This window comes from Callorhinus ursinus, unplaced genomic scaffold (assembly GCF_003265705.2).
Source record: "Callorhinus ursinus isolate GAN/ISIS: 27379988/994484 unplaced genomic scaffold, GSC_fseal_2.0 scaffold14, whole genome shotgun sequence".
NCBI lineage: Eukaryota > Metazoa > Chordata > Mammalia > Carnivora > Otariidae > Callorhinus > Callorhinus ursinus.
Genome location: NW_027397076.1, coordinates 14,362,135 through 14,387,833, shown reverse-complemented (window position 1 = coordinate 14,387,833; position 25,699 = coordinate 14,362,135). Strand labels below are relative to the sequence as shown.

The window sequence follows — 25,699 nt, the reverse complement described above, 5'->3', positions numbered from 1 at the left end:
GGACTCCAGGATCATGACCTGAGCGAAAGGCAGTCGCCTAACCACTGAGCCACCCAGGCACCCTCGGCTTCTTGTTCTTTATGATAGAACTTGCAGCCCGTAAAGCTTGTCTGTGAAGAGGGCGTGGAGTCTATCTGTACCGGTCCAAGGGGCCAGTTGGGGCCGTACCCCTTTATAATAAGCACCGTATCTGCACAGCAGCAGCCAACCCTTGGGAGAGTCATCAGTAAATGCCCTGGCCACTTAAATAAGATGACAAGGGGCCAGACACCCTCTACCATCCCTCAAAAGACTGGCTGCTGAGGAGGACTTCCAGCCACGGACTCTGCAGTGGGGAGGACCCCGAAGCTCCAGGTGCCTGGTCTTGTGCAATTTTAGTAATGAAGTAAAAGCCACGCCATGCAAACTCACAAGTTATTCTACCCAACACTGGTTTGGGAGAACTGATTTCAAGAAATGACTAGTAAGAAGGAATATGGAGGCGCCTGGCTGGCTTAGTCGGAAGAACATGGGATTCTTGATCTCAGGGCCAGGAGTTCAAGCCCCATGTTGGGTAGAGAGCTTACTTTAAAAGAGAGAGATTTAAAGAAGGGATATATAAAAGCATGGAAATTAATTTAGAAGTTATATTATTAATCACACCAGCCTTTTCAGCTAGAGGCAATCCACCTATTGCGTCATATAATAAATACAACTACTTCCGTTAAAAGAAATTTCAAAAACCAAAAAAAAAAAAAAAAAAACCGACACAAGACCACAGAGATGCCACTTCCCACCCCCGCCAGGAGGGCTATAATCACAGGACAGCAGTAAGAAGCACTGGCGAAGATGTGGAGAAACTGGAGTGCTGGTCCACTGCTGGCAGGAATGCAGCTGGGGACGTGGTGGGGACACGGTGGGGACGCAGGCCGGTACAGCTGCCAGGGAGACACTCTGGCAGATCCTCAAAAGGTGGAGCACAGAACTCCCAGGCGGGCCAGCATTTCTACTCCTTGGCGCGGACCCAAGACAAAAGCAAGCCTAAGCCCACCCAGACACTCGTACAGGGGTGTTTAGGGCAATACAGCAATCCTAACAGCCCCAAACCGGAACCAACCAACCCAAGTGTGCGTCAGCTGATGAGCGGATCAACAAAACGCAGGACGGCCATGCAATGGAAGGTTATTTGGCAATAAAAAGGACTGAAATGCTGACACATGCTACAACAAGGATGAATCTTGGAAACTTGGCGCTGACTGAAAGAAGCCAGGCACAAAAGACCACATTACATCTGATTCCATTTACAGAAAATCTCCAGGACAGGCAAATCCAGAGGAACAGAAGGTAAGTTAGTGGCTGGAGCGGCCTGGGGGCTTGGGAGGGAGGAAATGGAGAGTGACTGCTAATGGGTCTGGAGTGTTTTGGGGGGTGATGAAAATGTTCCCAAATGGATGGGGTGGTGATTGCACAACTCTGCAGATATACTAAAATCCATGCAATCATACACTTTTAAATGAGGGAATTGTATGGTATGTGCACTGTAGCTCAATAAAGCTGTTATTTAAAAGAACAAAAAGGGAAAAAACAACACAACCAGTTTTTTGTTTTGTTTTTGGTTGCCCTATTAAATAAGAAAACAGCCCAAGCGAAGAGACTGCCTGACCTTGGGACAAGTTGTTTGTCTCTGGGGGTCTCTGTGCCTCATTAAGGAAACAAGACTCATGTCTGAACCAGAAGCTCTCTTCTAGCTCCCTCGAGGTGGAAAAACCACTTGTATGAACACCTCTCGGTGTTCAAACAAGGGGAGTCAGACCACCTACTCTAGCGGAATCTTTCCAAGCTTCCTTGGTCCGATTCTTCCCTTCACCCCCATGTTTCCAATCCTCAACCGATTTCTGAGCATCTGCTACATGTAAGCCTTGATGCTAGACCGTTTTCATGACCTCTCGTTCTCAAGCCCACAGTCCACAGGGGAGGTTAAGTATCATTCTCATTGTACAGGTGCGGAACAGACTCAAAGATGATGCAGGCGGCCACGTGGCAGAGAGAGGATTTGAACTCAGAACCAAAGTCTGCTTGTTTCTCTTCCTCTTACACCTGGGTTTTTCAAACTGGCTCCACAGGCATATTCTTGGAACTTCCATGGGTTTGCTACAAGCGATTTTAAATGATGTATTTATTTGGATGGCAAAGAATATTAACATAACCGTATTGGGAGATCACAGAGATAACCAGCTGTTAATCAGTTACTATGCTGAGATTTCAAGACCTTCTCTACGTTTATTCACGCTGGGCTCAAGTATTAGTACTTCTTTGGTCAGTAGGAAACACGATGGCTATCAGTTTCCTGGGACTGCACCATAAATTGGGTGGCTTAAAACAACAGAAATTTATTGTCTCAGTTCTGGAAGCCTGAAATCAAGGTGTCAGCAAGGCCAGGCTCCCCCTGAGGGTGCTAGGGAAGGAACCGTTCCAGGCCTCTCCACCAGCTTCCGACAACCTCATCAGGTGTTCCCTGGCCTGTAGTTAAATCACACCAATCTTCGGTCAGTCCTCACATTGTAGGTGCTCTCCCGGGGTCTTCTGTGCACGCCTGTCTCCAAATCCCCTCTTTTTAGAGACCAGTCATACTGGGTTACAGCCGATCCTAATGACCTCATTTTGACTTGGTTCCTTCTGTGAAGACCCTATTTCCCAGCAAGGTCATATTCTGAAGTTCTGGGGGTGAGGGCTTTGTAAAGGCAAACTCACTCCTGTGTCTTCTCTCACCCTACTACCACACTGCTGGTCACCACACAAACCTCCAACACCAGCTGCATATCCTACAATTCAACTCAATTCCGACACTATCCACCTGCAGACAGCATCCGATCACACAGGTTAAGGGATCAGTACTACAAGTCCGCCAACCCCTGCTTCAGCCACCAATCCCCAGTCCAGATTGTCACCTGTATTTCTGACCCATTGGCTACAGACCCAGAGGCTCCCATGACCCTCTCCCTGGTTCCATTAATTTGCTAGAGTGGCTCACAGACTCAGGAAGACGTTTACTCAATTACCAGTTTTTTATAAAAGGATATAACTCAGGAATAGCCAAACAGAAGAGATGCACAGGCAGGGTCCAGGGAAGGACGCAGAGCTCCCATGCCCTCTCTCAGAGCCACTCTCCCTGCATCTCCATGTGTTCATCAATCTGGAAGCTCTCCACACCCCAACCTCTGGGGCTTTCATGGAGGCTTCATTATGAAGCCATGCTAGATTAAACCATTGGCCACTGGCGATTATAACAACCTCCAGCCCCTCTCCCCTCCCGAGAGGTGGGAGGTGGGACTGAAAATTTCATTCTACTCCTCAAGGTTGGTTCCCCTGGCAACCAGCCCCATCCTTACGGGCTTCCCAAAAGTCGCTTCATTAGCAAACTCCACCGCGTTTGAAAGGGGCTTGCTATATAAATCACAAAGACTCCCGTTTCACTTTTATCATTACAATCACTTAGGAAATTCCAAAGGTTTTAGGAGCTTTGTGTCAGAGATGGAAACAAAGACCAAATATATACAGTTGATCTTTGAACAACAGGAGTTGGAACACACGAGTCCACTTACACGTGGATTTTTTACAGTGCAGTACCGTGTATGTGTTTTCTTTTCCTTATGATTTTCTTAGTAACATTTTCTTTTCCCTAACATATTTATTGTAAGAATACAGTATGTGATATATACATATGACCTATAAAATATGTGTTAATCAACTGTTTAGGTTATCAGTAAGGCTGCCGGTCAACAGTGGGGTACGTGTAGTTATTTTTTGGGGGGGGAACCAGTTACACATGGATTTTCCATGGGGGTGGGAAGGGGGGTGTCAGTGCCCCTAACCCTGCACTGTTCAAGGGTCAACTGTATTTATTATAAATCACAATATCACAGACTTCAACATCTCGTTTTGAGGGGACACAGTTCAACCCATAACCCTGACTTTAAATGTAAATGATGCAGCATTTCCAGATGAAGGTCAAAGGGTCTCACAGTGAAAGAAGGTGTCATACACAAAATTTTTCCAACAGGAGAGTTAACGGATTGAGCCTTTCCACATCATAACAGGTGAAAGAAGCATTCCAAATGCAAAAGAAAACCTGCCTGTATGGATTTAGATTATCTGCATATTAAGAGAGTGTGAACTTAAATGGTTACTAGCTTTGTATTTTTTATGCATTTGAAAGTTTTCATAATAAAATGTTCAGGGAAAATTGCCTTAGACTGTTGAGGAAATCTGCTAATGAAATCTTTATTCTTAACACCTAAATAAAAACACCAATTAGTATCTCTGAACAAACACTTCTCTATAAGCCAAGAGCAAGGGAAAGATAAATTTTAAAATATGAAAATAAGGTGTATGTTTTCCTAATTAGACTTATTTATATAACAAATGTAGCCAATGCCTTAACTTGTCATTTGATGTCCTTAAACAATGAACTCTGAAAAGAAAGTCCTGCTATCTGTTGGGAGTGTATAATCTCAAATATTACACTAGTATCTATGCATGAAATTCTTAATGCATCCTTTTCTTCCCCGTTTCCTTCCATTTCCCTATGTATCCAAACATTTATTGTGCATTCTGTGCCAAGCACAGAAGATGCAGTCCCTGCCCACTTTCTGGTGGGGAGAGACACAAGTGACAAGAATATGGAAGTTCACAACAGACTTGGGCACAGGTTGGGTGGGGAGAACCCAAGTCAGGTGGGAGATGAGAATGGGAGTCAGGGAAGACGCTTTCAGTACGTTATCTTAGAAGCCTTCAACACCCTTCTAAAGAAAGAATTATACTTATTTTTTACATGAGGAAACCGGCTCAAACTGGTTGAGGAAATGGTCGAATGTGAGCTCACACAGCGTGGAAGAATTTAAAACCCAGGCCTAGCCTCCCCAGGGCGCTGGTACCACACTGCCCCTCCGAACTCTAGGCACACGGAAGGAGGGCTTGAAAATGGCCTGCGTTTAGAAGATCTGACCACTTCTCATCACCTCCACTGCTAGCACCCTCATCCAAGGCACTGTCACCGTGCCCCACACGTCCCTTGACACCAGCTCACACCCACCTTTAATCCGGGAGTCCAGGCAAACTTGGAAAACATAAAGCAGCCTCCCACTACCCCCGGGACCCTGTGTCCTCACTCAGCTCCTGCCACGTGGCCCCACGGATGCGCCTCACCTACAACAGGCATACCCCTGTCCCAGGGAGTCCCTGCTTGCTGTTCCCTCTCCCTGGAATGCAATTCCCCTTACAGACCTACATGGCTTACTTCCTCAGGTCCTTCCTCAGTGACACCTCTGGGAAGAGCTTTCCTTGAGTTTCCTATTTACAACTGCTTCTTTATACTCCCACCCCTCGGGTCTCCCCAGCCCCCTTGCCGTGATTTATGTTTGAACACTGTACTTACCACCATTTAACATAATGTATATTTTACCTATTGGTCTGGTCCGTCAACCTTGCCTTACCAGAATATGAGCTTGATGAGGGCAATTTTTGCTTTGGTTCCTGGGATGCCTGGCACATAGTACGTGCTCAATACGTATTTGTTGAATTAGGCTGAAAGCAGAATGGTTACGAGCACGATTCATACCTGGGCTGCTTTGACTGGGCTCTCGCACATACCACATTCCCGACCTGGTGAAAGGGAGTCATCAGGAGACACCTGCAGTACGGGGTAGGAAGAAGCCAATCCAAGGTTTGCAAGGGACATCATTCTTCAACCCAGTGCCGTGAAAAGGCACCCGAGTGACGCCTTTTCCATGCCACCGGCTGTGGGGACACAGGTACCATCAATCTTGATGCTACCATCCAAGGAAGCCCATTAGGACCAGTGGTCCCAGAGCTATCAATCTCACCCAGAGCTGTCCTGGGTGACAGGGGCTCCTCAGACAAAGAAATTAGGGGAAGTAAAGAGGAACCTACAATTTTGCCTCCTCTCTAAGCGCTAATCAACAAGAAAACTCTGCTGGGGTGTTCAAGAAAGTCCTTATGTCCCCAGGCTGAGCTCCACCTGTTCATATGATGGGTATTTTCTTACACTGGCCTGTTGTACCCCAGGTCCACGAAAGCTCACCAGAGCTACTAAAAGAAAACCACAGGGGTTCAAGTCTCCAGGAGTTCTCAGACAGCAAAGGGCGGACTCTGAACTTGCCTAGACAGTGGCCGCAGGAGTGAGACTGTCTAAGCATCTCAGCATCTGCTGAGTCTACAGACTGATGGACGGTGAAGAAGCAATCATGACAGGATCACACAGGAGCAAACAGCAGAAGCTTTCAAAGGATGGCAAATGGAATACTCTCCTGTGGGGAGGAGCCCCTGTCACAGAGGGTGTGTCTGCCAGATTCCAAACTCATCCTCATTCTAGTCGCTTGTAAAAATCCTGGCCACATGCATTAGCCCGGGAGGGGGGCAGGAGTGGAAATGGGGTGACACATAATAATAGGAAATCCATAAGCACCTGACTTCATATAGTTCTACAAGGCGCCAGGGTGCCTTTCAGCTCTGAAATTCTATGAAGGAACTAAAGTCATTGCAAGGCTGTTTCTGAGAAGCAAATAAAACCCCGCTGAGAAATGGTACTATAATTTCTTGAGTTTGCGTCAGTCTGTTTTCTTCAGTGAGCAAAAAGGTGACTGGTTTAGGTTACAAAAGCAATGTTCCACTATGAAAACCTGCTGGTTGCCATGACAATTAACATCTCTGTTCCTCCCTTTTCTGCAGCATCCTTCTTCCGTCTGAGTCAAATCAAAGAAGCTATCTGTGACGCCCATGATTTAGTATTTCCTCTGCACGAGGACAGCATACATATACAACACATACACAAAATACATACCAAAGGGCTAATCAGAGGCGAACCAAAACCTTCCAAATCGCTACCATCTGTCCTCCTCTGCCAACTGTGTCCTACAAACAACTACCAGGAACAACCCTGCAGCAGGGAGGATGAGCCAGAAAGGCTTAACCGCTGACACCTACTCCTTCTCAGAGTGGGCTCTGGATCGACTCTTCCCAGAAGGGTCCATGTGAGGCCAGGACTCCCTGCAGCACTGTCCTTCTGTGTCTGCAGACTGTCCTCTCCAGCCTGAGCTCCTCAAGAGCGGTGCGCGTCTCACAGACCTCGGGGCCCAGAGTAGTGCTGGGTGCACAAGGCAGCACTGAGGACAATGATGGAGCTCTGGGATAAGGCAGCCCGCTGCTCCTTATATTTTGCACTGAGTTTGGGCCTAGCTTGCTTCAAATAGGCCCTGTGTGAGAAATAAGCCAGGGGAGAAGTTCTAGAGCTGTGCTCTAGGGTGTGTCACTTGGGATATCTACGGCGCAGCCCTGCTCCTGGTTTCCATCAACTGTGCTCATTCGTGAGCCTTCCCCAGATCCAGGACAAAACAAAGGAGTAAATCAGAAAGTCAGAGCATCGATGTGATTTATCTTCTCAGGATAAAGGTTCTCATCGGGTAGCTACATTTCATCGCAAACATGTTTGTTTTAGAAAAGTTATGAAAATGATATGAGGAATTTGACAAACAAGACAGAGGATCCTACGGGAAGGAAGGGAAAAATGAAACAAGAAGAAACCAGAGAGGGAGACCAACCATAAGAGATTCTTAATCTCAGGGAACAAACTGAGGGTTGCTGGAGTGAAGGGGGGTGGGAGGGATGGGGTGGCTGGTGATGGACACTGGGGAGGGTATGTGCTATGATGAGTGCTGTGAATTGTCTAAGACTGTTGAATCACAGACCTGGACCCCTGAAACAAACAATACATTATATGTTAATAAAAAATTTTGAAAAAAAAGTTATGAAAATACTGAAAAGCCAGAGAAAGGAAAATAAAGCACCCATCAAGTGTCTACACCTGGGGGTCTGTGTCACTATCCCTTCAGATGTGGAAGCAGTTCGCCCAGTGGTCAGGGGCAAAGGCTCTGGAACGCAGACCAAGCTGGGGTATGACCCTGCACAAGTCATCTACTGGTCCAAGCCTCTGTTCCCCGTGGGTAAGACGAGGAGGGCCGCTCCTCCTGTCCGGCACTTCAGGAAAACTGTGGTAACCTTGGGAAAGCCTTCGTCCCAGCGCAGGGAGGACGCTGACTTACACTCGCTCTACCAATACTCTATCCGTACCTGCCACGTGATAAACCAAAACGAGTTCTCTGTGCCAATATCTGGTAAACTTTTCAATCAACATAAAAGCACGACCCACTGACATGTCAATAAATATACTTCTATAAATTGATGTTTTTAATTCGGAAACAAGAGCTTACCTTAGACAGGTGGTTCTTCATCTTTTTTAAAAGGTCATTTGCCACCAATGAGAACCATTCCAAAGAAAGTACAAATATACAAAAACCACAGACCCTAGGTTAAGACACAGAATACCAGCTCTAATTTCATGCATGTTTTTTAATATTCTGAAGTAACAGAACATTCGAGAAGGAACAGGATTACAAATTAATGTACTTTCTAACTGGAGATTGATGTTCTAGACTGTTCCTAATGCTGTGGTAGTGACATGAGAATAACAGATAAATTCAGTCACAAGAAGCATGGGATTTAAGTCATTTTGCATCTCTGTTCATATTCACATACTTCAGTACTCTTAAAAATATACTGATACTACTTATCACTAAATAGGAATAAAGCACTGACACAGGCAACATCAGGGAATCTTAAAAGCATTATGCTAAGTGAAAGAAGCCACACTGGAAAAGGCTACACACTATCTGATTCCATTTAGAGTACACTCTGGAAAAGACAAAATCACAAGAACAGAAATCAGACCAATGACTACTAGGGACAGCACAGTAATGACTAAAAAGGAACAAATGGGAATTTTCTGGGGTGATGGAAATATTCTGTATCTTATTTGGATGGTGGTTACAAGACTGTGTCATCATTTAACTGTACACTTAAGGGGGGGTTACTGTATATAAATAATCTCTCAATAAATAAAATATTGACACATCAACTTTTATAGACATAAACAAGAGTAGAATGCTAAATTCTTGACAAGGTGTAAAAAAACTGCCTGCTGGCAAATTCAAAATAACTTTATATTTCCTTTCAGGAAAAATTAAAATGCACACAAACTTGAAACAAATACTATTTAAACACCTACACAAAATCTAGCATCATTATGAAAATTTCCTGTGACATATATTAAAATGTGGCTTTAACAAATCACTCTGATAAGTACAAGTACTTGGCAAAGCTACTTAAGAACAGATGGTAAAGGTGAAGATACTTTTTCCTCTGCCCCAGTAATGTCACTTCTAGGCATCTTCCTCAGAGAAATTCTCCCACAAGCATACAGACCTCTGACTCAACCTACCCGTCTACCACTAGGAGAATGGCTATAAACACATGCTGGTTTATTCATATACTGAAATAAGATATAGCAATCAAAAATACAGATGGGAATGAAGTAGGATAAAATTTTAAAACACCATGCTGGAGGGGGGAACCTGGCTGACTCAGCTGGAACAGCATGCAACTCTTGATCTCAAGGTCGTGAGTTCAAGCGCCATGATGGGTGTAAAGATTACTTAAATAAATAAAACTTGAAAAGACCCAAACACCTAAAAGCCTAAAGAAATAAAATAAAAACACCATGCTAAATAAAATAGCAAATCACAAAAGAGATGCCATTTATATAAATATTTAATACAAGAAACAATACTATATATTGCTTATGAGTTCATTCAACGTATAAAAGCATGCAAAGGAATGAAACCTGACAACGTCGTTATGGAGACCTCTGAGGGCACAGGAAAGAAGAAAGCATCCAAAGAGCTGCACCTGGGGCCGTTTATTTCTTAAAAACAAGTGGCAGAAATCTGATGCAAATATGGCAAAATGTTATCACCTATTAATCTAGGACATAAGTATATGGGTATCATATTTTTTAAATGTTTTTTCCAGGTCTGACGCATTTAGTAATTAAAAATAAATCTGTCTACTATTTAACCAGAACTGTATGGTTAATGACTTGATATGGGTTTTCCTCATGCTCAGAACATCCTTCCCTCTGCGAATCTGGTTTACTTTTTAAATATGGTATAAGCTGTGGTTTCTGATGGACCATTTCATTACCTTATAAGCTTGGAATCTGATGTCACTGCATTTACTTGCAGAGAACATTAACTTCAACCTTAATTAAACAATCAAAGCAAGCATAAACTTAAGAAAATTAAAATCCACTGAGAATTTAATAAGCTAGCTGTCCTAGAAAAACATCCAGGCTCATTTTAGGCTATTGTGTAAATAAACTAAGGAGCAATTATTTAATTTTTTTTCTTTTTTAAAGATTTATTCATTTGAGAGGGGTAGGGAGGGTCCAAGGGAGAGAGAATCTCAAGCAGACTCCCCACTAAGTGCAGAGCCCAACGACGCAGGCAGGGCTCCATCTCATGATCCTGAGATCAGACCTGAGCAGAAACCAAGAGTCGGAAGCTGTAACCAACTACGCCACCCAGACACCCCAGGAGCAGTTATTTTAAAGAATCATTTACTAACAAAGCAACTGTGATTTCTGAAATGTCCAAAGTATCAGAAAATATAAAATAATCTTTGTATATGGATTTAGTGTCTCTGTCTTTCAAAAGTATATGTATTATTCTTATTTAGCAAATCTGTTACCATTAAAATTACCCCATATGTGCAACAAATTCTTTCAAAAAGGAAGGTTGAGAAGGCATGAATATCTAAAGATAGCCATAAACACACAAAACTAGGCTGCCTGGAGACAGCGGGAGCTCTTTTGCCATGGCAGCCAGGCCGATCTCCGAGCAGGACCAGGATGTCACTGTCTACGTCGGGAGCCTGGACGAGAAGGTTAGCCAACCACTGCTGTGGGAGCGATTTCTCCAGGCAGGGCCAGTAGTCAACACCCACATGCCAAAGGACAGAAGTCACAGGTCAGCACCAAGGCTATGGCTTTGTGGAATTCTTGAGTGAGGAAGATGCTGACTATGCCATTAAGATCATGAACATGATCAAACTCTATGGGAAACCAATACAGGTGAACAAAGCATCAGCTCCCAACAAGAACCTGGACGTAGGGGGCCAACATTTTCATTGGCAATCTAGACCCGGAGATTGATGAGAAGCTGCTTTATGATACTTTCAGTGCCTTTCGGGTCATCTTACAAACCCCGAAGATATGTGGGACCCTGACACAGGCAACTCCAAAGGTTATGCCTTTATTAATTTCGCTTCATTTGATGCTTCGGATGCAGCTACTGAGGCCATGAATGGGCAGTATCTCTGTAACTGCCCTATCACTGTGTCCTATGCCTTCAAGAAGGACTCCAAGGGTGAGCACCATGGCTCAGCAGCTGAACGACTTCTGGCAGCCCAGAACCCACTCTTCCAGGCTGACCGCCCTCATCAGCTGTTTGCAGATGCACCCCCTCCACCCTCAGCCCCCAGTCCTTTGGTATCATCAGTGGGGTCCGGGCTTCCTCCACCAGGCATGCCTCCTCCTGGGTCCTTCGCACCCCCACTGCCACCTCCTGGAGCCCTTCCACCTGGGATACCCCCCAGCCATGCCCCCACCACCTATGCCTCCTGGGGCTGGAGGACATGGCCCACCATCAGCAGGAACCCCAGGGGCTGGACATCCTGGACATGGACACCACATCCTCACCCATTCCCACCAGGTAGGATGTCCCATCCAGGTATGTCTCAGATGCAGCTGGCCCACCATGGCCCTCATGGCTTAGGACACCCCCATGCTGGGCCCCCAGGCCTCGGGGGGCAGCCACCACCCGGAATGCCTCATCCTGGACCTCCTTCAATGGGCATGCCCCCGTGAGGGCCTCCATTTGGATCTCCCATGGGTCACCCAGGTCCTATGCCTCCACATGGGATGCATGGACCTCCTCCACTGATGCCTCCTCATGGATACACTGGGCCTCCATGACCCTCACCCTATGGCTACCACCGAGGGCCCCTCCCTCCACCCTGGCCCACCCCCCGGCCTCCAGTTCCCCCTCATGGGCCACTTCGAGGCCCTCTTCCTCAGTAATTTCTCATTCTCTTGCCTCCTGTTCTTTCTTCCCAATATCTTTTCAATTCCTTGGACCAATCAGAGTTGCTGTAGCTCCCTATGGCTAAGGCACTAATCCCTCTCAGGCCTTTTGTTTTTTTTTTTTTCTTAAGTGTAATGTTTTTCACAGGAGGTTTTTTTTTTTTTTCTGTGTTGGTCCTAAGTGTTTTGCAAATGCACAGAGAAAATAAAACTAAACTTGCTTAAAAACAAAACAAAACGAAACACAAAACTGTATCATTCATTTCCTATTTGCCCAAAGAAATAAAAGCACTAAACAATGACTGCTGGAATGGTGGGCTCAATTTGCAAAACTGTCCCTTAAACATCAACAAGGCTGAAGAGCTCTCATTTTAACTCTAAGTCTTGCTTTAAAAATAAGAGCTTAGGGGCACCCATCTGGCTCAGTCTGTGGAGCATGTAGCTCTTGATCTCAGGGTGGTGAGTTCAAGCCCCAGACTGGGTGGAGAGTTTACTTAATAAACAAACAAACAAATAAAGATGTTAATAAGTAAATAAAAATAAGAGCTTAATTTGAGCTGTAAGTATATAAAAAAAACTCTCTTGCCATCAGATCATTTTAAGTGGCCAGACTGCTAGTCAAATTTCTCAGCGGTAGAATTTAATATATTCCCACTCACCCAAATAGTAGAGCATTTCTGAGGGCTGGAAACAGATAATGATTGGTTATAAGAGCCCTCATGGCTTCCTGGTGGTAACGGGATAAGAATGAATGAAAGAAGACTCTTGCTTTAATTTTGGTGCCCACTTACCCAACAGATGCCAATTCAGTGAGTAGCTCTAAACTGCTCAGTACAGGAGGTAAACTTTATACAACAAATATTACTTGATAGTTGCTTAAGTCAGGAGGCTTTTACAAGCATGATGCCTTTCTCAAATGAAATGTAATAAAAGCACATTCATTCCACCTTTAATATGTTCTTGGGTCAGGTTACAAAACGTTAAGTGTTAGTTTCTGGACACAGACAACAGGTTTAACCTCCCTCTGTGTCAAATGCAAAGATTGTAAGGCAGGTGAGCCGCTCAATCATTAACACAGGTGCACATAACAACCCCTTAGCAAGCCACAGGGGTAACTTAACAAATTAGGATAATCAAGCCAAAGAGAGAAACAGTTTATAACCCACAAATACAAAATCTGGTTGTATTCACTATCCTAACGTGAGTGACGAATCCACTTCAGTGTCCTAGGACGAGAACAGCACAGGGCACGAAATCTATTTACTTAGTGAGAGGGGGATAAGCTGGAAAGAGGTCTCTGCCCCGCAGAGCACAAGGTTAGGCGAGTCCCTGCTCTTCCATCTCCCTAGCTGGGATGGTGGACTACAGGAGATTAAGGCGGCAAAGCCGGATGAGGAAGCAACAACACACATTCTTCATACTGTAACAGCTTCTGCAAACATGTGGAAAGTCAGGTTTCTATACTAAATAGAACTCGCTGACAGGCAACATCTAGTTCAAAAGAAAGAATTGAAAGCAAAATTTTTAAAAAACAACGAACTTCACCATCTCTTCCCCTCTACCTTTTGGCCTTTCCTTACTGTAAAGAACACTGGAATCATGCCTATTTGAAAGTTTATAAATGCATGAGCTCGAGTTCTCAAAATGCTCATTCCAAATCCTGGTTTGAGGGGGGAGGTGGGTATCAGTCCAGAATAAATGTACTAAAACTATAACCTTTAATTCAATAGTTTAAAAAAATAGTTTTAAAACCCAGAGAAAAAGTAGAAATTTATAAAAATAAAACTATAGATGTGGACAGCAGTGTATTCTTAAAGGCAGCTAACTGCGCAAAGGGAACCAAATTCTAAATAGGCCAAAGATTGGGGCACCTGACTGGCTCAGTCGTGAGTTCGAGCCCCATGCTGGGGGTGGAGTTTAAATTTTTAAAAAATGAGCCAAAGATAAAATTTATTAAATCATAAAATATACTAGAAGAACATGGTGTTTGGGTTTTTAAAAGAATCTCAAAGGCCATTGCAAGAATGACACAAATCCTGTAAGCTCTAATACTTTTAAATTTCTTCATGGCAAAGTCTGGTTAATATTTATTCAGTGTTTGCTACATGTAAGGCTCCATGCTCAGCATACACACAACACATCATTAAAACAGTGTAGTAGGGGGCGCCTGGGCGGCTCAGTCTTTGGCTCAGGTCATGATCCCAGGGTCCTGGGATCGAGCCCCGCATCGGGTCCCTGCTCAGCGGGAAGCCTGCTTCTCCCTCTCCCACTCCCCCTGCTTGTGTTCCCTCTCTCGCTGTGTCTCTGTCAAATAAATAAAAATCTTAAAAAAACAAAAACAAAAACACTGTAGTAGGTAGAATTCTAAGACGGTTCCCAAGATTCCCACCTGCTGGTGTACATACCCTGTATGATACCCTTCCCTTGTGCGCGAGCAAAACTTCGGAATGTGATGGGGTCTCACTCCCATGATTAGGTTATGTTATACAGCAAAAGTGAAAATATTTTTTTCAAAGATTTTATTTATTTATTTGCGAGAGAGAGAATGAGAGATAGAGAGCACGAGAGGGAAGAGGGTCAGAGGGAGAAGCAGACTCCCTGCCGAGCAGGGAGCCCGATGCGGGACTCGATCCCGGGACTCCAGGATCATGACCTGAGCCGAAGGCAGTCGCTTAACCAACTGAGCCACCCAGGCGCCCAAAAGTGAAAATATTTTGCAGATATAATTAAGGTTCCTAATTGGTTGACTTGGGTTAATCTGGGTGCGCCTGGCCTAATCAGGTAAACCCTTTAAGAGAGGGTCTAGGGGCGCCTGGGTGGCTCAGTTGTTACGCGTCTGCCTTCAGCTCAGGTCATGATCCCGGGGTCCTGGGAACGAGCCCCGCATCGGGCTCCCTGCTCGGCGGGAAGCCTGCTTCTCCCTCTCCCCCTCCCCTTGCTTGTGTTCCCTCTCTTGCTGTCTCACTGTCTCTCTCTGTCAAAATAAATAAAATCTTAAAAAAAAAAAGAGAGGGTCTAGAAGAGACAAAATGCAACAGAGTTGGGGGCTCTCCTGTTGGTCTTGAAGAAACAACCACATTTTGAGAGAGTCAAGTGGCAGGGAACAGTGGGCAGCTTCTGGGCTGAGGGGCTGTTTTACAGCTGCAACAATCTTAATTCCATACACAACCAGTGAGTTTGGAAAAGGATTGCAAGTCTCAGACTAGACTGTAGTCCTGGCTGACACCTTGATTTCAGGCTGATGAAACTCTGAGCAGAGGATGCATACAGCTAACACTGAATAAATATGAACCAGATCCTGTCGCAGTTAAGCTGTACCTAGATCCCTGACCCATGGAAACCATGAGATTAGATAAACAGGGGTGTTTCATGTTGCTAATCTATGGCAATTTCCTATAGAACAGTAGAAAATACAGTCAGGAATGATGAACTGGAGAAGATATATGTGCAATACAACTTATTTAATAAGTAAAAAACTTCTACAAAACAACTTAAAAGATTAATAACCCACTAGACAAATGGCCAGAATATATTAACAGTTCACAACCCAAATGTTTAAGTATGTGAACATATGATCAACCTTTTGTACTAAGTTACATAAGATGTAACCATTGGGAGCATCTGGGGGAGGGATACATGGACATCTCTAAACCATTTTTTGCAACCTTCTGGGGGTCTGTGATTATTTCAAGATAAAAACTTTAAAATATGATTAACCTCATTTGTATCAGGAAAAATATTAATTAAAATGAGCTACCAGTTTTCACCTATAAGATGGGCAAGAATCAAAAAGTTTTGTAATACACTGTGTCAGAAAGATGTGAGTTGAGGCATGTTCACATACTGATGGTTATATAAACAGTATATCAGTTTATATATATTCACTGCTGCACCCCCCCCACCTCCTAGTGTTGGACAGAGTAGGTATAGTATTCAATTTGGCAATATCGTAACTTAAAATACACACTTTTTTTTTAAGATTTTTATTTCTTTATTTGACAGAGAGAGAGAGACAGCGAGAGAAGGAACACAAGCAGGAGCAGAGGGAGAGAGAGCAGGCCTCCTGCCAAGCAGGGAAACCGACGCGGGGCTCGATCCCAGGACCCTGGGATCATGACCTGAGCTGAAGGCAGATGCTTAATCAACTGAGCCACCCAGGTGCCCCAAAATACACACACTCTTAAGGAACAATTCCACTTTTAAGAACTTAGCCTACTACCATATTCTTCACATGTGCAAAAAGAAGCATGTGCAAGGGCAGTCACTGAAGTGCCTGTAAAACCAAAAGTCTAGAAGCAATATACGTGTCCTTTAACAAGGTAATAATTAGACAGATTATGGAATACCCATAACCTGGAATCCTGTACAGCAATCTTAAAATAAGGTAGATTAATCTGCACTAATATGACTCAAGAGTAGAATGTTTTCCAGCTTCTCAAGAAAGTGCAATTTTACAACATACCCACATTCCCTCATTCTGTCAGTATTAACAAAGCCCCAGCCATGGACCAGGATCCACATGTAGATAAATGAACACAATCATCCCCCCGTGTGAAAGAATGGAGCAGGTGCCCACAGGCACAGAGGGGAGCCAGGGGAAACCACAAAGAAGGAAGCCAGAGTCTGAGGGCTGAGACTGGGTGAAAGACAAAGGTCAGATGAGAGACTCTGGGTGTCAGAGGAAAAAACCGGGATTCTGTCCTCTGGAAGGATGCAAGATATTCACAAGACATCTTGCAAAGCACACATTTACTGTTAAAAAAAAAAAAAAAAAAGGAGTGGTCCAGTTGAAGAAGTTCATAATCTGGAGACCATCTCCGATTTCATTAGAGGTATTTCAAAGTATCTCAACTTGAATGCTTGTGGTAAGCTGAGTCACTCTGGCATACCCCTTCAGCTCACGCCTGAAGATGTGCTAATTCTTATAAAAACATGAGGACTGCATGAAGTCCTCTTCAACCCTGCCATTTTGTGGGATGGATTCAAAGGAGATACTCAGACACTGTCTTCATCTGGAGAAATACTTATAAGTAGCCTTCTCAAGCATCTGGACATGCTTCACTCCGCCATGTTCCCGACTAGCTCCACACCCAACAGTTAAGAGGTGAATCAAAGCAGCAAACTATTAAGCTCCATTTCTTCGATCTTCCTCTCAGCCTTCTGTGCTTTTAATGGTTGAAGCTTTCAAGCACTTGCCTGATGCCAATACACAGCCTTACGGAATGGGCCTCAGATTTTCAGATAAATTAAAATCTATGCCAACGAGAGATTCAGTCTCAAATACAGGCCACCTGTTCCAATTAGTGAGATTAAAATAGTACACCACTGACTATCTGAAATTGAGTTCCACACCTTCTGGATTATCACAGTATCTTCACAAAGACGGGAAAAAGGGACTACTGGCCCCAACACACAGTTGCACACACTGAAGTAAATGTGTTGAGGTGCTAAAGCGTAGCTTTCACTAAGGGCATACTTTATTTTTGGACAAGAACTTATCTCAAAATTTCTGTGGAAGGCTGCAGCTCAAGGCACCATTTAATTTCCTTACAACAAGCCTACATACTCATCTTAATTAAATGCAAGTTTACTTCAGAACCACACAGAGCTGAAATTTCTTTTCCACCCACTTTCTGTCCTTGCCTGAAATTCCCAGAGTCCTTATTTCCTGACATTGCACTCTTTTGCCTAAGGCCTTCCATGTCCTCAGTTTCTCTCAGGTCATGAGAAGATGGGAGATCTGGCCCGGAACAGGTACAATTTCCCCTTTTCCCAACCTCTTCCACATATTCCTACCCGGACAAGGCTGCCTTCAAATCCCCAGAGTGGAGCTTCTGTTCATCTCCACACACTCCAATTTTCACAATCCATGAAAAATATACTTCTAAGCATCTTCTCTAAGTCGTGGGTCTAAAAGAAGTATTTCTAAAAGGATGAGGAGAGATGATACAATACAAACACCCAGTGTTTTCCAAAATGATTCTGAACTATTTTCAGTGGCGTAAAGCGAAAGCAGTAACAGAGAATCACAGTGAGCCAGTGAGTCCCTTGAAAACCACCCGCAAGGCCATGCAGGTGATTGGGCCGGGAGAAAAGTCTCTGTTCAGGGCCAGCAGCTCTCTACGGGTGCTCCCGCAGAGGCTCATCCTTGTAATCTCGCACTGCAAGCCCTCGGGGGCTCAGGCAATATTAACTACAATGGGAACGTTGATACTTTAAAAATAAATTTAATTTTGAAGGAGTGAATGGCTTTGGAAATATTAAGTAAATCATCGTACAGGCGGTAGGAAGCTATGCGTAGGTGTGGGAATGACTGAAGTTTGGGGATCTCTGTGGCAGACACGAGTGACTCAACGTCAGAACAACAGCTGCTGTAATGGGTTTCCTCACACCACTTCTCACGCTTGTTCACAGGGCTGCTGAGTGGAGAGGCGGACAATCAAGTCTGACTCCAGAGTCCATACTCTTAACCCTTCATCGTCCTCAAATCCATAAGTTTTAACTAAGAAAGTGAGGCTGGGGATAGAGAGGCAAAGGTGGTTGAGGAACCCTAAGAGGTAAACCCCCGGATGTGATGGGTAAGGGGGGGGGCGCTGAGGGAGCTTCCCAGACCTCTGGTTTGGGACTATGCTGAACAGGGAAAGTATTCCAGGCTCCAGGCAGGGGAGTGGGGGGATCTGAGAGAATGAATGAAGTCTGGCATGTAGACTTTGAGGTACCTGCGGAACATCTAAGTAGAGATGCCTTTTATTACGTGCTAAAGCCACACCTTACTCCCTGGCTGTAGAAGCCTCCCTCAGGGAGGCACGTCACTGGGGACTGGCACTAATGTGCCAATGGATCCTATATCCCTGTCTTCCCCCAGCGCTGGGGCAGATGACTGTTTCTGTGGCAAAGAACCAGACGATGTTTCTGGGGTGTTGCATGAAAATTACATATGCTAAAAACACTTGGTGCTGGAAGATGCCCTCAATGAGGGTCTCACAGGAACAGAAAGCTTTGGGGGCAACAAACACCAGGTTTGAATTCTAAGTTAGAGAGAGAGAGAGAGAGAGAGAGAGAGAGAGAGAGAGAGAGAGAGAAAATGTGTGTGTGTGTGTGTGTGTGTGTGTGTGTGTGTGTGTGTGTGTGTATGTGTAATGTACTCCATGACTGATGCACCTGGCTCATGTTTTTTCCGCAATATCTTATCCCAACATGTAGAAGGTAAAGACAAAGATGAACTCATTTTGCAAAACTTTATTTCAGGGAAAAAAACAACAATAAAATCAGAAAAGATAATCTTTACTAGTGGCAACAGATCTCCGGCCGCTAAGCGGTCTAATACAGGAAATGCCACACCCTCTTCACCCTAGTCCCACCAAAAATCTGCAAACAAATTCATAAGGATGATGACCTAACACTGAATCACTCAAATTCACTTTTTCTCCACCAACAAAACTCATAAAATGTAAAATCTGTCCATCAATTAATTCTCTATGGCAAATAATTTCAAATTCTCATTCTACTTAAATTTTGAGATATGTATCCCATATAACTTAGCAATTAGCTTGGTATCTAAAAATATTTAAAACCGTTTTCTGTTAAGGAATTCTCTTTTAAGACAGAAGCTGGTGGGCGCCTGGGTGGCTCAGTTGGTTGGGCGACCGCCTTCGGCTCAGGTCATGATCCTGGAGTCCTGGGATCGAGTCCCACATTGGGCTCCCTGCTCAGCGGGGAGTCTGCTTCTCCCTCTGACTCTCTCCCTCTCGTGCTGTCTCTCATTCTCTCTCTCTCTCTCTCTCAAATAAATAAGATCTTTTAAAAAAAAAAGGTAGAAGCTGGTATAATGCTTATATATTATTAGTATTAGTTACCTCATTAGTTACCTGTATTAGTTACCTCATTTCACTGGTTACAGTCTGGCTGGATGTCACTTTTCTACTTCTACAAATGGAATGTTCTGGAGTTTATGTCTACATTCCCCTTTCAGTTCTAACATGGTTCAAACCTTTGAGTCTACTTCACAGCACTTTGCCCCACACATTGAGAAGCACATGCCCTCGGTCCAAGGAAGCTGAAGTCCTACTAGGAGATCTGCTGAGGCGGACTGTGACTCGGACTGTCACAGGAAGAACCAGCCTTGTTGTGTCCTTCAACTGTTCATGCTCTGGAGACCAAATACCAGGCTGGAAGATGGTTCTTCACTGATGTTCTGTAATCATGAGCTTATTTAACAGCCTTTAGGACCTCTCCAAACTACTGGCAACAATCTTGTATCACAGGCACTGTAAAAAGTTCATAAATTATCACTCTAAACCGTTCTTCGTCATAGGTTTATTGGGTACAGAAGACGACACACAAAGGACTGGCAAAGCACTGTGTTGTAAGAATCCCAAACACACAATTTGGCTAGGCACCCTGCAGAAGTTGACCGCACCCGTGTTCAAGGCCTCAACAGGTTTACGAAGACTGAGCTGCTCTCCAGTATTCATCTCAGAGGTAGAAGCCAGCAAAGTGGGTAAAATGCAAGTTCTGCAATTAGATCTGGGTTCACCAGATCCTAGCTCGACCATTTCCTAACAGCCACAAGACCTTGAACAAATAAACTGCCCACGCCTCAACTTCCTCATCTGTAAAAATCAAGCTATAATAGGATATTATAAGGATTAAGGAGACAGTGCATCTGAAGCGCTTAGTATTGCACCTGGGTTATAGTAAGGAATTAGCACAGGTTGGCTGTTAACACTGTTACTGCATTCTTCTTTTCATCGGTGTTCTGTCTGCCTCCTTACAGAGGAATAATCAATAAATACACTGTTTTCCTTCAAGCAGCAACCCCCACCCCCCAATGGAAGCAGTTGGATCATGCATGGATCATATATCCTGATGTTCCTTTTCTAAGGCATGTAAAGTCCTCGTTCTGATTCACAGAACAGTGATTCATGGTTCTATCCCATCTCGCTCAACCAGCCCTCTCCACTGAAAACATAAGAACACAAAAAAGAAACAGCAGGGCTGAAAGCTGCAGCCTGTCCTAAGTCAAGACATGGACAATTTCCATCCAGAAAGATCAGGATGATTTCTGACCTTAAGAGCAGCCCTGAAAATTCAGGCCGTGGGTCTGAAGCGAAACACATCTTACAGTCCAACTTGGTAGCAGCTGTCTTGGTATTCAACAGCGGATGTGACAGGCAGGTGTGCTGGTGGCAGATGGCAGTTTGTTCTCCTCTGAAGGGAGAGCCGGTGAGCCTGTAGCAAAGCACAGCTCAAAATACACACACCCCACCAATCTATCCAATCGGAATTTAACAAAAATCGGACTTGAGACACTCATCATTATTCACCGTGCTTTTAATGAACTCTTTAGAATAAAACAGATCACTGATTAAAAGTGTACTCACACAGCCCTCCGCTCACCACTTCACCAGGTCAGGGGCCCCCGGAACAGAGGTCTGTGCCCACTCACTCTTGTGCCTCCCCAGGAAGTGAGCAGGCAATCATCAACTTATTACATCACTGCCCAACCATTTCCACTCTGAGACGAGCTATGACAACCTCTTCTCCCTGACTGCTTTTGGCCATTACTCATCATGTAATTCAAGGTCTATTTCCAAACCACAGAACACTTAATGATGAACTACAGGTAGCCACCATGCCCAACACAGGTTTCACTTCAGATGTTAGAGACCTCTGTGCTTATTACCATTTCCTTCTATAAAATAGGAGGGTATTTCCTGGGGCCACAAGTATAAATAAAATACAATCACCAGATATTAAGCTTCCAGAGAGACCAGGCCGTCTGTTCCATTCACCGTTATATTCCTGATGCCTACAGTGGTCGGGAGCATAGAGAAGGCGCTCAGCAAATATTTGCTGCATGAATGAAACCTCTTGTTCTCAAAGTGCCAGTGTCTACAGTTTATAAACATGTAAGTGACAAATATGTAAACAGTCAATGTGATAAGGAACATCTGATGGAAGAGGGACAAAATGCTAAAAATGCCCAAGCAAGTCTATTCTAGTCACAAGCTTAGCAGTCTTCCCATTTTCAAGCTTATGACCACTTCTTATATAGTAGTAACAAAAACAGCTACCATCTATTGAGTTCTTTCTGGGTACGTGTTATTTTATAGATGTTACTGCATCTGTTCCTTGTAACACCCCTGGGGTGTAGAAGAGGAAACTAAGACTTAGAATGATTACAGGGTCCGTGGGGGCACTAGTACAAGATCTGTCGTCTGGGGGCTAGTACATTGAAAGTGGTTCTCTGGGCGGAATACTCTGGTCCTTGTGGGGAGGATCGATTGGGGCTGATGAAATCAGAGAGCAGTGAGGAAGCTAGTGCACCATCACTAATTCCGGAGGTCAGACGTGGCTAAACTGAGGTGGGAGATGACTGGGGGACATGCGGAGTAAGGTACCAAGTCCAGAGAAAAGTCCAAGAAAGACCCAGTGGAATGGCCGACAGATGAGAGATGAGGAGGCGGGAAGCACTCAGGATGACTAGCGATTCTGATTAGCAGTGGTACCAACAGAATAAGAAAAAGAGTATTCACCTTACACAGGGATAAAAACATCTAACCTTGAGTGCACAGGACCGCTCTTTGTTTTGGGTTTTTTTTTTTTTTTAAACAAATGCTCTCTCGAGATCACTCCCAGAAGCAGGGACTATTATCACCTCTGTTACAGATGGGGAACTGGAGGCTCAGGAAGGTTAGACCTTGCCCCAGTGCTCACTCGGCTGGGAAATGTGAAGAGCCAGAATGTGATCCAGGTCACCTGATCGGAGAGCCCCAGCTGCTGACCATTATCCACAGGTGGCTGAAGGTGCCATTTTAGAACATTTAAAATTAGAACAGACATTTGATTCACTAATTAATAAAAACCAGTTAATATATAGGAAGCGGACTGCCTGTATTCTTAAAAAGATGACAGGCTTTAACTATCTAGGGCATGAGAAAAAAAAGTAGGATTCGAACTATGCATGCTCTTCCTTTTAAAGTAGGGGATATTATTCTGTGTGTCGAGTTAGCATGCACCATTTCTGAGTTTTACCCTGACGAAGTTTAAAAATGTGAATGATCCTGGCTTGTCAGCTTAAGAGATAATCACAGAATTCATTAGTTATATTACATTTTCACTGAGGGGAGGGAATCTAGGTTAATCCACCTGGCAATAAAAATAGATTCCTGCAACATTAAAATAGTACACTGCCTCATTATTATTCTAGTCTCAAAGGCTTAACCAAACTCAGCAAGAGAGATGTGTATTTTTCCTGTTATCTCAACAGGTATCAATTTTGAACTTAAAAAATGACCATTCAGTAAGCAAGAACTTGATCTCTTGGAGTCTTAGCCTCTTCCTGGGAGGAAATTGCACAGCACCTCCAGTTCTCATTAGAGTATTTTTAGGTGAGCTAATTTACCACACGAGTCCACAAAAGTGTTCTTTTAAAATACTATACTAGAGGGGCGCCTGGGTGGCTCAGTTGGTTAAGCGACTGCCTTCGGCTCAGGTCATGATCCTGGAGTCCCAGGATCGAGTCCCAGGATCGAGTCCCGCATCGGGCTCCCTGCTCGGCGAGGAGCCTGCTTCTCCCTCTAACCGTACCCCCTCTCATGTACTCTCTCTCTCTCTCTCCCATTCTCACTCTAATTAAATAAATAAATCTTAAAAAAAATCCTATATTAGATGGTTTATCGCCAAAGGGAGGGTGACATCAAGAAATTAAACCTGAAAACTGCCTGATGTTCTCCTTCTGCATCACATATTTTCTGAGTGTAGGAAGAAGTACGTCTTTATAGCTAGATCTAAGAGTTCCACAAAACAGGAGCTAGAATCATCTGAAGGGAGAAATACTTTCTGCACAGGAAAATTGTTGGTATTTTCCCTTCATTACAGCAGGCTTACTGCAGCCTTAAGAACAGACTCAAAATTACATCGGCCTCACTTGAGAAAAGTTACAAGTTTACAAAATTCCCTCCAGTTCTACTCCTTGCCATCTGAACAGTAAAATCCTAAAAGCAAACAATCAAGAAGTTTAAACAGGGATCTCAGCATCACTGCTACAAAACATGTAGTCACTATCTGCTAAAGTTCTAGCCCTCCTTGGTCTGAGTTTATCTAGTCCTCACCAGATTTCATTTGTCCAATAAGCTAATTTAGAATAATCAGTACATACAATGTCTAACTCAGGTTTAATACACAGTCTGTTTAAAAAATCAGGTGTCTCGGGGCACCTAGGTGGCTCAGTCAGTTAAGCATCCGACTCTTGATTTCAGCTCAGGTCATGATCTCAGGGTCGTGAGACCCAGCCCCAGGTCAGGCTCCACGATGGACACGAAGTCTGCTTAAGATGCTCCCTCTCCCTCTGCCCCACCCCACCCCCAAAATCAGGTATTTCCATGCTAACAAAACAAGGTAGTACATGTAACGTCATCGGTAGAATTTTAAAGAAAGTAAGCAACTCCCTTCACGTAAGGTTGTGGTACTTCAACAGAAAAGGGATATATAGAAATGGAGCATTAGCAGAACCAGCAGAGACAAACTAAATCTACAGTTTAAATTACATGTTTGCTTTGCCACTTTCCACCTAGGTAGCTAAGGTATGAACTCTATCACTACCATTTCACAGATTATGAAGAGAGAGTTTTGCAAAGTTCCATGAGTCTTACCAAATCACCTAAATGAGCTCACAATGAGCCACCCATCCCTCAGAGATTACTAATCTTATTGTTTACACAAAGATTATCACAACTGTGACAAGAGAAACCAAGCTTCCAGACTTCTTTCAAGTCTGAAATTTCTTCTGTCAACTGCAACAATAGACTCCTCCAATTACAAATGCATTAGAAAAGGATCTTCACCTTTCTTCCTCGCTAACTCTGTTAACTAGCAACAATTTCTAACTGTAGGTAACCAAAGATCTTTCGCCCATGTTTTCTTCCAAATGGCAGTTTATGGTTATTTTCATAACAAACTGTTATGAAACTTTTAAAGAAAATGCAAAACTTATGGTGCGCACTCTGTAATGTATATATTTGTGGAATCACTATTCTGCACCCCTGAAACTAAATATAACATTGTATGTCAACTGTAGGTCAATAAAAAAATAAAGTGCAAAAAAGAATTCTTTTGGGGAGTAGAGGAGAGTGGAGTGGATGCAGTAACCTCCACCAAGTAAGTTTAATCTGTAAAAATTTGAACCATACTGTTAACTCAGTTAACAGATACTAAAGGAAAAAGGGATAACAGGGCCTAGTTACTTCACTTCTGGGATAACTGATTAGTTCTCCGAATTATGATTAAACTCCCAAATCCCGCACTAGGGGCTGAGCTGCATTTGTCGCTCTTGCCACTTTGCCCATCCAGTGGTCTCTGGATCTTGGGAGACGGCAGGCCAGAATTTGCGCAAAACTCTAGCTGTGAACTTTATACCGGGAAGCTGACACTCAAATGCTGAGATCTCGAGCAAGCGAGTAGTTAGCAAAGAGCACCTCCAGGTAGCTTCGCCAGAACAAGTTCCAGGGTGGAGGACGTACTGCTTCTCAAAGGCACTTCAATCCGCCGAGGGACTGAACAGCCCAGGAAGGCAAAGGGACCCCCGAGCCGGCGGGGGCCTCCGCTCCCGGGAGGGACCGGCGCCCAGGCTGCGGCCTCCGTCTTTATTTTGAAGCACTACAGGGC

At 44.1% G+C, this 25,699-nt stretch overlaps 1 protein-coding gene, 1 long non-coding RNA gene and 1 pseudogene across 14 annotated transcripts in view; 1 reads left to right on the top strand and 2 right to left on the bottom strand.

The window, feature by feature from the left end:
• Window positions 1-25,699, bottom strand: part of TMCC3 (transmembrane and coiled-coil domain family 3) — a 351,112-nt gene that overhangs the window by 103,746 nt on the left and 221,667 nt on the right. Inside the window, exon 1 of one of the 13 annotated variants that reach the window (XM_073900514.1) lies at window positions 21,415-21,764. The exons of the other annotated variants lie outside the window; for them this stretch is intronic. The gene's annotated coding sequence lies outside the window, so the exon portion shown is untranslated. Of the gene's footprint in view, window positions 1-21,414; window positions 21,765-25,699 lie in introns of those variants that run through there. 13 annotated transcript variants of the gene reach the window in all.
• LOC112831111 (splicing factor 3B subunit 4 pseudogene) lies at window positions 10,765-12,191 on the top strand (annotated as a pseudogene).
• Window positions 19,256-21,427, bottom strand: LOC112831112 (uncharacterized). The gene is made up of 2 exons (XR_012380652.1): window positions 21,101-21,427; window positions 19,256-20,298 (listed from the first exon to the last, which is right to left on the bottom strand). It is a non-coding gene; the product is annotated as an uncharacterized lncRNA (long non-coding RNA).